The sequence below is a fragment of the Buteo buteo genome, chromosome 24 (genome assembly GCF_964188355.1).
Source record: "Buteo buteo chromosome 24, bButBut1.hap1.1, whole genome shotgun sequence".
NCBI classification, from domain to species: domain Eukaryota; kingdom Metazoa; phylum Chordata; class Aves; order Accipitriformes; family Accipitridae; genus Buteo; species Buteo buteo.
In genome coordinates, this window is record NC_134194.1 from 18,689,402 (window position 1) to 18,704,213 (window position 14,812).

At 41.9% G+C, this 14,812-nt stretch overlaps 1 protein-coding gene across 7 annotated transcripts in view; it reads left to right on the forward strand.

The window, feature by feature from the left end:
- KCNIP1 (potassium voltage-gated channel interacting protein 1) overlaps positions 1–14,812 on the forward strand; it is a 365,574-nt gene that overhangs the window by 258,514 nt on the left and 92,248 nt on the right. The gene's annotated exons all lie outside the window — the stretch shown is intronic.

Consider the following 14,812-nt stretch of genomic DNA (forward strand, 5'->3'; position numbering starts at 1 on the left):
AACCTGGTTCAAAGCTTCTTGTTACTGTGGATAAAAGTGAATTTTGTCACTGTGAGATTACTGTGTTTAGTAAATTCAGTTCTGCGGGGCCAGTGTGAGTTTGGAGAAGGAGTCTTGTGGGTTCAGCGTGATGGAAGAGCTGGGGCATGGGGCACTATTGGTAAGGCACATTCAGGCTTGGTTTTCCCTTTACTTATTGTGACTTCCACATACGCACGTTTGTCCATGTAGCCTTTTACTTCCAGTCAGTCTTCCAAGAAACATCATCGTCTTCCCCTGCAAAATCCAGCAGCCAAAGAAATAAAGGTGTTACTTGCACCCTAACAAAAGCAAACACTTCTATAAAGTAAATGCTGATGGACGTCTAGTCCAGATGTGCTGTTTCCGCCTCTCTTTTCCCCAAAACAACCCTGTTAGTGGCTGAGGAGGGAAGAGGAAATGAGGCTGAGAGCAGGAACAGATGTGGGGACCTGAGGGGCAGAACTGGCAGAAGCACCGTGGAGCAAAGCACCTCTGCCTGCACCTCTCATTCCTCTGCAGAGAATGGACAGGCAGGGAGAAGGAATGGGCTGTCCAGCCAGGGCAAACAGGACTCCTGGGCCAGCACAGAATGTCCTGCCCAGCCCTGGGCCACAAGAACAGAGCAAGGACGACAGCTTCAGCTCCGAGCTCTGACAGCAGCTGTTGGCATAGCAGGGAGCTGCAGGAGGCAGGATGCCTTCATCCTGGGTAGTCCTCCTAAAATTCCCTTTTCTTCACCTGCTAGCAGGGACTGCTGCTCTATCTATGGCTCTGGTGACTGTCTCATCCCATAACTGCCTTCACTTCCGAATGCTCCTCCTTGAGAGGTTGTCACAACTTCACTGTTACGGATCCCTCATACCTATGAAAAATGATCAGATCTCCCATTTGTGTGTGAATTGTGTAACGATACCCAAAGCAGACGTTTCAACACCTGCAATTTTTCCTCTTCTTGGACCAATATTTTTCCTTGTTCAGAGCTACCTTGTTCATCAGCAACATTTAGCCACTGGTAAAGTGACATGTGGCAGCTCTTTCACAGTTGGTTTAGGACACAAAATAAAAAAAAAAACCTGTATCTTAAAGAGAAGTCTTATGGGAATGTGAATGGGCAGAAAGTAATTATACACTTGGAATGCCACCAGGATACCAGCTGACTGTGGAAAAAATTAGCCTCTTTGAGAGCGGGAAGTTTAGAGATACCCAAGTTTTCTGCTAGACTAGAAGAGAAATTCTTATTTTCCTGCTCAGTTAGTGGGGTGAATTGACTCTTCAAGGGATCAGACAGGCACCACAGCTGGTGCAACGCAGGGGACAGGAGTGTGAGGACTGCGGGTGAGAAGGGAAGAAAGAGGACTGTCCTTTCTGGCAGTGTTTGTTAGTGTATCTCTGAGTCCCACTCAAATACTGACTGGAATTGAATGGCTTAAAAGTAGGATTTAATCAAATCCACAGTGTGAGATGTAGGAGTGTCTGCACTTGCAAGGAAAAGCCTGTTTGGTTTTCTGTAGCACTAGCAGAGAGAGAAGTGGGTGTATTACCTACCTCTGAGTCTACAACAGCAACTCATTTGTCAAAGAGCAAGGGAGAAAGTGAGTAATGAAAGTTTATGGAGTATATTTTCTTCTCAGTGTGCTTTTAGCATTAATGGGAAACGCACTTAGAGCAAAGAGAATATGCCCCCTTGTGTGCTTAATGATCAAGCTCCTGGGTCACTACTAAATCTCATGCAGTTTCTGTGCTCCTCTATGCAGTGTTTCTACGCTGTAATTTAAAAAAGGGTAAATTATATTGCTGACCTTAGTTAATTGCTGTCAGTGAAGCAATATCATAGCCAAGAGCAGACTGCATCAAAATGACCTGAGATTGATCTTTCACTTTCTAAAAACAGAGCTACAGTGTATTCTTCGTGTTATTAAAAATGTAGTGACTCAGGATGCAGTATTTAGAAAGCAGATAATATTTGGTCAGAAGATCACAGAAACTAGCTTTGGTGACACTTGTTTTCTCCTGAAGGCGTAATACTTGGTCACTGCTGTGGAGTTTTAGCAGGAGCAGAATACAAACTCTTCTGGAATTGTCTTTTCCATACCAAGTGAGGTTTTTTTCCTTTGGCATTTCTGTAAATAAAATGAGGAAAGCAGAAGTGAGAGGGGGGAGCATGGAAATTATATGGTGGTGCATACTTAGTTTGTTTTTGTCTGTTTGTTTGTTTTAATTTGGGAAGGCTATAGACCTTAAATGTATGTTAGTCCTCCCTGGATCTCACTGGAGAATCATGGTGTATAAAACTAAAGCACCGGTTTGTTACTGGGAGTGAATGCAGAAAGGGAATCCTTCCCCTCTAACTTTCAATGTGACCCTTGTTAATTCATGTTTAGGGTGATGACATCATTGCCATATAACACTTAGATTGGTGACTTCAGAACGAGTTTTGGGAGGAAGCCTTTGCACCAGCTTTCTGAGCTTTTTTAGCAAAGAGGGTCTTGTTCACTTGCAGAGATGTGACAAAACTGCTGGGAGCCTGTGCATGGAGACAGGGCTGTAGCTTGCAGGTGGTCTGTTGCTCAAGGGCTGGGTTGTGCTTACTGCAATGAGTAAGATGGGGGTGATGGAAATCAGTCCAAAGTTGTGATTCTCAGCTTGAAGGGCAAAAGACTTCCAGGCAGGAGGAGAGCTTGCAAGTAGGGGGAGCCAGTTGGTTAGCCGCTCTCTGGAGAAGGGTGTCCGGCCTTGCTGCCGATGCTGGAGGACACCAGAGTTGTTTCTATTTCGTTACATTAGTTGAGGTAATGCCCTATTCCAGTGTTTGTGGGGGAAGCTAAGAGACCTCTGGTGTGGTGGCATGCAGTGGCGAGGTGGCGGGAGGTGACTGGTGCCCACAAGGCAGCGTGTGTCATGTTAGAAGCTACCTTGTCCTGTTCAAACTCCACCAAGTAATCATTGAGGAAGGTAAAATATGGTGCAGGTCTGCGAGGATTTCCAAGGTTTGTCCCATTCCCTAAGGCACTGTCTTCTGGGGCTGCATGTACAAGCAGAGGGTATGTTGCTGCATGCAGGATAGTTTGCTCTTCTGCTCCTGGGGCACAAAGCCAAAGCTCCCTGTTAAAAGGGGAGCCACAACATTTGCATCCTTCTCAGCCTATGTTCCCAGTCCTCATGAATACTGAATGGCTTTGCTATTATAATGCAGTACACTCAAAATGAATTAGTAATGATTAACAATAAACATCGAGATGAATGTAGTTGAGGGTTTTTTTTTTGGTTGGGTTTTTTTTTCTAAAAGTGATAATTGTTTTTTATGCGAGCACTGGCTCTTTTCCTCCCTCTGAGCACAGAGGAAGGACCTTGCTGTTGTAGCTCTCAGCAGGCCATGGCTGCCGTAGCACAGGGGCTGCTTGGTGGGAGAGCTGTTGGAGCCTGGCACTTGAGCACTGTGGGTGCAGGCAGGTGTGTCAGCATGTCTCTGCCAGATGGCATGGGGCTTGTGGGCACAAGTGGTAATAAAACTCATTTGTGATGTACAATAGGCTCCTCTTGGTTATGCGCATCCTGTGGTCTTGATCAGCTGTTAGAGACTCCTTTAATCATAGGCAGGATCTGGAGAGCCTTTCCAAACCGCCAGAACATGAATCCTTGAATGCCCCTGATGCAGCATGCAGTGGAGCAGAAGGCTGGTGTTGAGCCAGATGAATAGGACGGTTTTCACCAAGTGACTTTATAGCAGCTGCTGTAAGTCTTCTCCCCTTCCCTGAAGCACAGAAGGAAGAGTTTGTTGTTCTGTACCACCACCAACAGCTCCCATGGCTCTGCCATCTGGAATGAGAAGGCAGTCATTTAAGAAAAAAGTGTGCGTCTATGTAAGCTCTCTAACCTTTGTTAAACCTCTGCTGAATCATGACAATTGAAATGTTACTGTAATTTTAAAAAAATGGGAAATTTGGTTCTGTTTCACTTACACCAACTGTTAAAATGGTGCATGTCTAAATGTATGTCTGTCTTTCCTCTTCTTTGTTTCTCTTGCTTCAGGTTTTTCTAAAAGATTGTTGTTTTCAGATAATCAAATCTCAACATTTGCATCCAGACAAAGTTTGAGTAAATTTCACACTTTGTGCTGTATGTATCTATCAGAATTACTGGGTAAGACAAGCTCCAGCTATTGCCATTTGTACTCTCATAAATCTCTCCCTTAGATTTCCTGGATACCTTGATTTATTTTAGTTGCTATTAGATGAGCTACAGGAAAACAAGCTTGTAAATGAAAAAAAGGTCTGGCCTAACCTTACTGAGATTTGCATATCTTAATCTAATCAAAGCTTTTGATAAATTTCTAAGATGCATGGGTATGATAGACCTCTCCACCCTAAACTCCTAAATTATCTTTGTACAACCTCTGTTCTGAAATAAGCCTCATACTTTATTGTGGGGATTCAGAGCAACAGTGGTTCCCCAGTAGTGGTAACAGTCCCTCCTTCAGTGTTTGACCACGGTCAGAGAATGGAGACTATCACTTTGTGTCACTAGAAAAATCAGGACTGAGTCAGAGGTGCATGCTCATGAATCTCTATGAGGGTGCTCTGTGATATGTTAAAATATGCTGATTTTGCAGTAGAGGTAACATAATGCTGTAGAACAGATGTGTTTTGAATAAACTGGATGACTTGGAACATTGTTTGAAACTTTATTGTGAGATTCCATGTCTGGCCTAAAAACTTAATTATTCTATAAATTCCTGGGCATTTGGGCTTTTATCAGAAAAAAGATAACTCTGAATATCCAGAAAGTTGCTAATTAGAGTTATTTTTAGCTACCTTGCCTTTACTGAATGAAATGTTAATAAGCAGTTTCCTGTGATTCTGTCATATATAAAATTGCCTAATTCCTTGCATGGTATGCTAGTGAGATCACGTTTTCAACCTAGAAGTGGACCTTGATAGCAATTTTTCTCCTGCTGAAATACTACAAACGGTGCTTACAGTAGCTGATGGGGTGGTGGAGGAGCTCTGCTCTGCGAGGGCACCTGGAGGAGAGCACTGATTATCCCCTTTGAGGAATGAGTTGGAGAAATCCCCTAGAAAAGCCGGAGGTGGCCCATCCCCACTTTTCCTGCTTGCCACTGTTGGTGTGTCACCCATGAAGAGGAAAATGGGTATCCTCAATGGAGAGAGAGAGGCTCATTGGAAAGAGCAGCTGGTTACAGAAAGCCTTATGAAAGGAGCTGCTGCTTGGGACTGACCCTGGCTTGGCCAAAGGTGTGATGAATTTGGAGCATGTCCTGGCGGAACTGTTAGTGAAAGGGTGGATTTGAGTTACAGGGACCATGTCAGTTGGCTGTAATAGCAGTGAGCACAGTTAACGCTGGGCTGCAGCACAGCCAGTGCCAGCACTTAATCCAAGACAGAGTTCTCGTGCAGAGCAGCCCTTGGAGGGCAAATCTAGTCCGTGCTTTCAAAGCATTTAAATCTGCATTGTTGTGGTTGCTTCTTATAGGGAGTGTGGAATGAGGTTTCATCGTTTTGAATTTGCTTTCAAGCAGGTCTCCATTCAACAGATTAAAAGAAGAATTCCTGGGGAAATATTAGTGTACAGACAGAGGCTTCAGGCTGTAAAACTGAAAGCAGGGAAGTGTAAAGGGTGATAAGGGAAATGGGCTGCCATGATAAATACAGTCCATGGGTATAAATGTTGTTTGTTAAAATCTCTCTGAAGTGGGAGGAGAAGAGTAGAGGTTTTGGAGAGACAGAGGAGCGGTGAGGACTGAAAACCAGCAAATGGGCATTGAATTTGCTCTTTGTAACTTTTTTTTTTTTCTGAAAGACTGACATTTTCTTGGTTAGGAAGATTCCCTTGTGTCTTGTTGGAGGGATGGGGGAATAAATATTCTTGAAAGGTAAAGGAATTTCATAAACAAATATGTGTCTGTGTTCACCGAATGTGTAAAACAGGTGGTATGCAGGTAACAGGCAGAAATACTGTGTAACGGTAGGCGAATAATGCAGTGTAGAGAGTTACTGTATGGATGAAAACAGAAGAGGTGTGTGATCTTAGTGTCCATGTGGTGTGCTAAAGAGGACTTTTTTTTTTTTTTTTTTTTTAAGTGAGAGGTTTAGCTAAATAAGAGTATTTAAAAATTGAGGTGGACCCCAAATGCACTGGAGTTCATCAGTTCTGGTGGATAGAACATTCACTTTTGCTGGCCCAGGGCATGAGATAAAAATGTTCATTTGCCTTTGTAGAGGACTTGAATGCCCTAAAGAAGGTGGTGTTATTTTTGGAACTGAGAAAGGTTTTAACTTGCACTGCAGAAATAACCTGTGTCACAGCTTAGTTTCATGAGCCCTTGCCCAGAAGCATGACAGAATGGACCTGTGTTTTCCTCCTTGATGCTGCTCAGGGGCTTGCTTAAGTCTTATTGGCCTGTGGTGGGCATAGGTCAAGCCTCAGCTTGGCTTGTGTCCCAAATGCTCTTCAGCTGGGAACAACCATGGCACGTGGCTGGAGGGTTACCAGCCCAGCAGCTGATGGGGCAGGAGCTGGGGACTGCCAGGACAGCATTGCCTCTGGGGGAAATACTCACCTGAAAGAAATCCAATTTCTCCTCTTCAGTGTTTATTTAAAAGCCTAGCTTCTGTAGTTCTCTTAAAACACTGTAAAGAAACCACTATTTTAGTAGTGTCTATTGCTATTCAGGAACCTCATAAAATGCCATTTTCAACAAAAATTGGTTTTTATCTCTTTGTCACTTAAGATTCTTGTAACGTCTGACTGCTTTTAAAAAAAGTAAAGGCTAATCATCATGGCATTTGGCAGCAAAAGTGCTCAGGATTTATACCCCCCCCCCTTTTTTTCAAAATTTATATATGTTTTGACTTTGTTGCTTGTTTCATTAAGATTTTGTTCTAGAGTCACATTTTACATGTTTTAATAGAGGAACTAGCAATTTTATTCACTCAGCAAGGTGCTGCAGTTATTAGAGCCCCTGGCAAGTTTAAACAAAATGCATGGATAGATGAGAGTATTTGCCAGCTCTTGTCTTCAGAGTGCTTTACAATCATTAACCCATTACTCATGGTTTATTCTGTGAAAATCCAGATGGATCTTGGAGTTGTTTGTATTAAATTATACTTACAAGATCATGCAAATTGAAAGGAACTACATGATTTCACTCATAAGGAAATTAATGATTTCTTAATTAACTGCTTAATTAAAACAAAGAATCTAGATTTTGCAGAGAACAGCTGATTGGAAAAACTCTCCTTAATACGTCGTCTTTACAAAAAACTGGGTTGTACCACGGATAAGAAGCAGAGCTGCAAAAGCCACTCTATAAATTGGCAGACTACTCTGAGCAACAATACTGAAAGTCTGTTTGTTTATTCTGTTCACAAAGAATATAGCAGGGATATAAAGGTAGGGGAGCAAAGCAATACGAACTGAGTTATAAACTTAGTTGCACAGTCATCCCTTGCGAAAGTAAACAATACTTTGTTTAGAAAAAAATTGTGTGGTAAAAACAGATGTATTTTCTTAATCCCCCAGAATCCATTGCTTTTGTAAAATTAGCCAGATATTATGTAAGATTGAGGAATTTGAGTAGAAGAGAAGGTCTGTGCTCTGTTTCTGTCTGCTTAAAATCTTTCATTGTCCCTCTTCTCTAGAATATCCAGGCCTTGTCTTTATTACGTTTCCTAACAGGTAGAGTTGTAATATGCTTTATGGTCTCTGCCTTACAGTGAGTCATTTAACTTTTTTTTAAACCACAGCTGAAATGGTAATACAGCTGATAGATGCATTTCCAGAAAGGAGAGTCTTAATTAACGATGGCCAAACTGCGCTGATTAATTTAGATTAAAATAGCTGTGAAGATGGAATGACTTGGATTTTTATGGGGTTTTCCAGCTTAAATGGCTGCTGTTCAGATTGGGGAAATTCCTCTGGCATTCTGCTTTCCTCCCTGTGCAATACACTGAAACAGTTAAAAGTAAGTTGTACACATTTTGTTTAGCCCAACAGTCTGGAGGTTCAGAAGATAAGAAACACTTCTCGGCATGAATGAACTGTGAAATGTGTTTGAGAATGAAGCTTTGGATGAGAATTTACATCAAAAAACTTCTCAAACTTCCATTTTAAAATTTATCATGCTGTTTATTCCTGCAGAGAAGTAAGTCATATCTTTTGAATTTCAGACTCTTGTACTGAACAATTCTTTTTAAAGATATTTTAATGGCAGTTGACATTTGACACACACCCCCTAACTGTGTGTGGGGAAAAATCCTCTATTCTTGGGTTTTCCTTGCTGCAGGCATAATATCCCCTGAATATTTTGAAAGGGCTAAATGCCTTTTCAGAATTATACAAGGTTTTGGTTCTTAGATGGTTGGTCTGAGCAAAATAAGGAAAGCTTTCTTGTAACTGGCATTGTAAACATTGCAGCAGAGTCACCTCCAAGCAAACTTCTTTCTTGGTTACTCAGAGTGTGATAATATCTGAATATCCAGTGATGAATATAACAGTAGAATCCCTTTTCTAGCCAAGATGTATACAACATAAATACTGTAGGTAGGCAGCTCACTACTGCCTGTATGTGTCTGCACGAGTTCCCAAAAAGTACTTTTTCTATTAAGTGTGTAAGATAACTTATATCAGGAAATTGAATGAAATTCTGATACAGTATAAGCAAACATAACAAAAAAGAGTTTTCCTGAAGAACTCATTTTCTTGAAGCACTTGTTTCCTGTTCTTGGATGTCAGTTTTAGCATTTAGAGAGACTGATAAAATTCAACTGACATCAGGGGCACAAAATATAAGTTGTCAGGTCTAATAACTTTCACAAACACTACTGCCATTTAACTATAATAGAAAATGAAATAATTCCACTTTCACAAACATACAGCAGAACTCTTCTGAATGTACTGTGGTCCATATGCGTTTTCAGGAATCCTTTACAAAATAACCATCTTGTGGATTGCATTTTGCATCTATCTGTGTGTGTGCAAAAGAAGAATCTATAGTGGACCTTTCTTTGTTAGACTTCTTGCAAGTGCTCAAGGGGTAGATGCCAGCATCCCCTCACAACTCCTTGCACTGAAGACCTATCTTCCTTCTTGCACTAAAGATCTATCAAGCAGGTTACAGATTTATTCCAACTCCAGAGTAGACAGAAAAATGGAGGTAGCATTGGGAGGAAGCACTATTCCAACCTATGGAAAGAAAAATCTTTTGCAGAGCCTAATCCCATGATGTCCATCACTGTGCTCTCATTTCTCACATCTTACTGTGCCCATAACACTCACCATCTGTCTCCATCTGTGAGGAGCATCTTAAAGCCACACTCCAGCCTGCTTCAATTAATATTTTTGAAAATTATCATTCACTAATTGACATAAAACTCTTGTGACAGCCAGCTGAAGGTAGTGCTGTTTATCTGTGCTGGTGTTAAAAAGAGGATCAAAGTCTGTAAGGGAAAGGATTACCTTCATTAGAACTGGTATAGCTGGAAAAAAAATGGGATAAACTTTGAACTCAGAATCTCATCTGTCCCTCACTTCAGCGTTTGGGAACAGCATAGCCAGTACAAGCTGGCAGGGTGCAGGCTGTTGCCCAGGCTCTCTGGAGTGGGACCCTCTGCCTAGGAAATGGCCCCACTGGTTTACAGCTGCTGACTCTCGTGGCTTCTGCTGTTCAGAGCTTCTGCAGGTCCAGTGCACGGTGCCCTGGAGATAGGAATAATGCATTGACCTACTCTTACCCATGCTCATCTGTAGCAAGTGCCTAGCAGAACCATGCAGCTCTCCCAGTGCATCCTGGTTTGCAGGCGTCAGTCAGCATGCCGTCGCCCCGTATCACAGTGTTAACCCTGCACACAGCCCCACTGCCCGCACAGGTCCGGGCTGCAGAGCTGTGACTAATGCTGAGTGCTGTGCTGTAAATAAGAACTTGTGTGTTAGATATGCAGGAAGTGTTATCAAGGTGGTGATTTCTCAGGGCGGACAGAGCTGGAAGGGATTAGGATGTCCATTGGGGAGTAAAATGTTGAGCTGCTTTCAAAATTCTGCTGAATGGGTAGATCTTATTGAAAAGATATTTATGTATGGGCAGGTGGGGGGAGGTGGAGAAGAAGGGGAAACAGATGGGTATTTTGTATGTGGGTTTGCTTTCCTTATCTAGGAAGGAACAGGTAGTCTGCCTAAGCAGCCTCTGCTTTTAATTTCTGTGGCCCTGGCACAAGTGGCAGGAGAGGAGGAGGAGGGGGAGCAGCCAGCTTGGGAAGCCAGGCTTGCTGCTGCTCCCACCCAGAGGGATGGTATGGGGTGCAAATAGGGTCAGTCCTTACCCACTGTGGTGGGACCTCGCTGCCAGCTGCTCCCTTGAGCCTCACTGGTGATGGAGGCAGCAGCCCCCAGTTGTTTGCCTCCGTGGGTGTGGTGGTTTTGGTTGGGGTAGAGTAAATTTTCTTCATAGTAGCTGGGTTTGGATTTTTATGGTTTGGATTTGTGCTGGAAACAGTGTTGATAACACAGGGATGTTTTCGTTACTGCTGAGCAGTGCTTACACAGAGTCAAGGTCTTTTTTGCTTCTCACCCCACCCCACCAGTGAGCAGGCTGGGGGTCCACAAGAACTTGGGAGGGGACAGAGCTGGGACAGCTGACCTCGACTGACCCAAGGGATATTCTGTGCCATATGATGTCATGCTCAGCAATAAAACTGGAGGGGGGGTGGGGTGGGGAGCGGGGGCCTGCTGCTTGGGGACTGGCTGGGCATCGGTCTGTTAGTGTTGACGCACGGAACAAACTGTACAACTCGGGGAGTGAGTTATAAAGCAGGCATGTTTATTTCAGCGCTGGGTACATGGGGGATCGTTCCACCTATCGTGTACCCTGTAAAGCTCGTTAGTGAAGTCTAAATACATGTGTGATATACATATTCATTACATTTCCTGGAAATCTTATACATATTCATTACATTTCTGAGAAATAATTAACATATGCAAATGCCCTTCGCGCAGTCGCAGTTGTTGCCTTGGGTGGTCATCCGGTGTTCTTTGGGGGTCTTAGCATCCTCTTCCTCGCTTAACTGTTCTTTACCCTTTTCAATATTTTGATATTAAACTTCTGTTTTTCCTTTGTTCTTCTTGTATCTTTCATGCCAAATAATCTTTGACCCCCAAAGTGCTGTTCTCATGCCAACAAATCACCCCTTATCTTCTTGCGTTCTCAGTTTCTCTCATCCCTGAGTCCATAAGTCTGTTTTCCTGTGTTCTCACAAATCTATCTACACATCCTTTAATTACTTGAGTTGCAGGATGTCTTATCTCATTAAAGGAAACCATATATTCTGCTTGTACCTACTTGTTGCTTACAAACTACAAAATATAATTGACATCTGGAATATATATCAACTACCATATATCATTGGTGAGCAATTGTTTTTATTTGCATCACTTGGCTTTCTTGGGTTTTCTTTCTCTCTCTTTGTTATTTTCCTTTTCATTACAATTTATTATTATTATTATTTTATTTAAATTATTAAACTGTTTTTTATCTCAACCCATGCATCTTCTTACTTTTACCCTTCTGATTCTCTTCCCCATCCCTGGTGGGATGGGGGTTAGCGAGCAGCTGTGTGTGGTGCTTAGTTGCCAGCTTGGGTTAAACCATGACAGCGGGTAACTGTCAGCTTGACTGATTCCTAACTTCACACTTTTACTTTTGCAATGTGGAGCACCTCTCAAAGCATACTTACGATGTAGGGAAAGCTGCACCAATTATTTTCTAGGGTGGCTTGTGGTTGAGCTGGTAAATGCTCTGCATGAGTCAATGCTTGTTACATATTGTACAGGATGAGAGTAGCAAATCATAATTGTGGTCCTCACGTGGTGGAAAGTCTTCACTCTGGAATACCTGTTTCTAAGGGCTGTGATGAATGTGCATGCACAGAGCCTGGCTCATCAGCTGCTAAGTGTTAGCTGATAGTCACACGGTGGGTGGTCCACGTGAATTGCTATTTTCCTGTTGGTACAGCAGTTGGTGAAAAAACCCTGTGATGTAGCCGTTAGTATCAGAAAGGCTGCGAAGTAAAACACACTTCGAGTTTTCAGTAAATGAAGAGTGGAAGGGAAGTGACCAAATCCCATAGTGTGTTCTGGGCAGCAGGGGGGTGGGTGGGAAGGATTTCAGTGACCTGACTGCTGTCTTACAATCTGTCCTATGTTTGCTTTACCAATTTAGTGAACGTGGATTTTTTTTTTTATGAAAGGGCTGCATCTGAATGAAGGTAGCCAAAGCCTCTTCCCCATATAATGTAACAGATTGCTCAGAGACAGCAGATACATAAATCTCATGATGGTCACCCAAGAGTAGGGCTGGCACAGGTAGCAGCTGTGGACGGAGACACAGCACAGACATACTGTTATGCTTACTCTGAGGATAAATGAAAGACCTTTTATCTCCAGAGCTTTCACTACTGTTTTCTCTTAGCAGTCCACATGCCTTCTCTTTTACCTCAAAAGATGCAAGTTCCTTTGTTTAATATATGTTTTATACAAACTTGATCAGAAGGCAAATCGAAGCTTATTCTTTTTGTAGCAATGGATGGAAACATTGCAAAATCTCAATTCAGCTGTCGCCAGAAGTATCAAACCACCTAATAATTTAAACTCTCATTTCAGTGCCATCAAATAATTCAATATTCAAATTAATCATAGACCTCAGGAAAATCAGTAATACAATTCTGCATGAAATAAAGTATGGCTTTTGTTAAAGTGAGCCTATTCGTTTCTACTGTATTCTGATTCAACAAATCTTTAATATGCAATCAGCCTGCTTGATAATACATATTTATTTTCTTTCTGTGGAAAAAGATAGCTCAGCAACTTGATCCTGGGGTGTAGGATTTTCAGGATTTTCATCTCTAGATACTTGTGTTCAAGGATGTGTTAGGCTGTTTCCATCCTGCAGTTGTTGAATACCAGTTTAGTTCCAAAAGACAGGAAGTAGAGGCTAACTCCTAATGCTACAGTGTGGGATGACTGTGGCTTTCCTTTGGGTTTGGGGGAAGTGCACAGTAACCTGCATTTGAACAGTTGGAACTAAAAGCCTCTCTCGCTGTGGATTTCAGAATCTTTCTGAAGATGAAGGATTAAATTTAGAGACCTTGTGTTCCTTCTAAAACTTCTTCCAAGTGTCAGTCTTTCACCTTTACAGTGTGAGGTTAATTTATTGCCCAGGAAGGTTGCTCACAGCAATGCATTTATGACAAAGGTGTAGTACCTGTGTCCTCACAGATGAACCAATGTCCTGCTATGTCCTTGCTAGGTTTTTCCTTTATCATGTAGATAATGAAGAACTGCAGAAGGAATGTCTGCAGGTCCAAGATGTGCAAATGAGAGCTGAGACCTGCTGAGAGAAATGGAAAATTCCTGTTGCACCAACTTGAGGCTGGAGCTATGGATCTTTATCCATAAAAAAAAAAATCAAGTGTAGATAGAGCTTTGAGGTAAAGGGTCAGAAGAGATATCACTCAAACTGTATCTTCAGAGCTTCATTGTAGTAACTGTGACCACAGTAGCTAGTACTTATTGCACTAAAGCCATACCCTACTTTTTATTATACTCATATCTTCACACCTGTTGGGCATTATTGCATCTTGGCTCATTTGGGTTTTTGGGGTTTTCTTGTGGCAAACTGAAGTCCGTTTTCATTTAGTGATGGTTTTACTGAAAATTTCTGTACAATATGAAGATCAGTCAAAGAGTAATGTTTTGCATCATTAAGTAGCTGTCAGAATCTAAGTTCGTTTGAGCTGCTTGGGCACTCAGGTGACTTGTCCAATGTTGCTTGTGAGGCGAGTACACAAACTGGGAGTAAAACCTGTATCTAGATATCTGGATCAGTCTGTCTTTCCTCATTTTGTCTCTCATAACTTTTTTATCTCCGCAAAAATAGAACTGAACCCTTTCAATCTGATCCAATTAAGAAATCCAACTAGCACTACAACTTGCAGGGCACTATTATCATGTTGACTTTTAATCATGCTACTGTGAATATATTTCTATGCTGAGCCCTGTTACAGAATAAACTTGAATGTGCTGAGGCAGAATGCTTTTCTTACACAATATTTTAAAATATTGTGTATTTATTAGCTGCTTATGTGATGTGTTAAGACAAAAGGATAAACCAGCTGTCCAGACTGAAAAGATGAACTTAATGTTGACATATTTGTAGCAGTCTTTCATGAGTGAAACAGTTTGCCTTGTGTAAGAGAGTGCATGTTGACTAATAGAATTATCTGAAGGACTCCAAAATTGAGCCTCCCTGCTAAAAGGGCTGACCACAGCTTTCAGAGATCTCTGAAGGTTTGTGTAACCGCTTCTCATGGCTGTGTCTTAGCTATGAAATGTTTTCTTTTTAAATCATCATCCCTCTAGTAAATACCACTTTAATTTTGGTTTGTAATTAGGGAAAGAACTAACGCTGTGCATTGCTTAGCACTCACAGGTTACCAAGTGAATAATAAAGAACTGTACCAACAGACTGTCATATCGTGTTGGTATGCCTTCATCACCCTCCTTTCCCAAATCTTGTTCCTACACTCAGGTTTTATCCATGCTGTAGCTGTCATGGTTATAAGGTCTATTAGCACTGCTGTGATCAAACAGATAAGTAAAAAGTTTCATCTAAAATCCACCAGTAAAATAGGAGTTGGGAGGAATATAATGCATTTGGGGGTTGGAGGGAGAAAAGTCTGGATAACTCCTTTCTTCAGGCGTGGACATGATTGCCTTGCAAAAT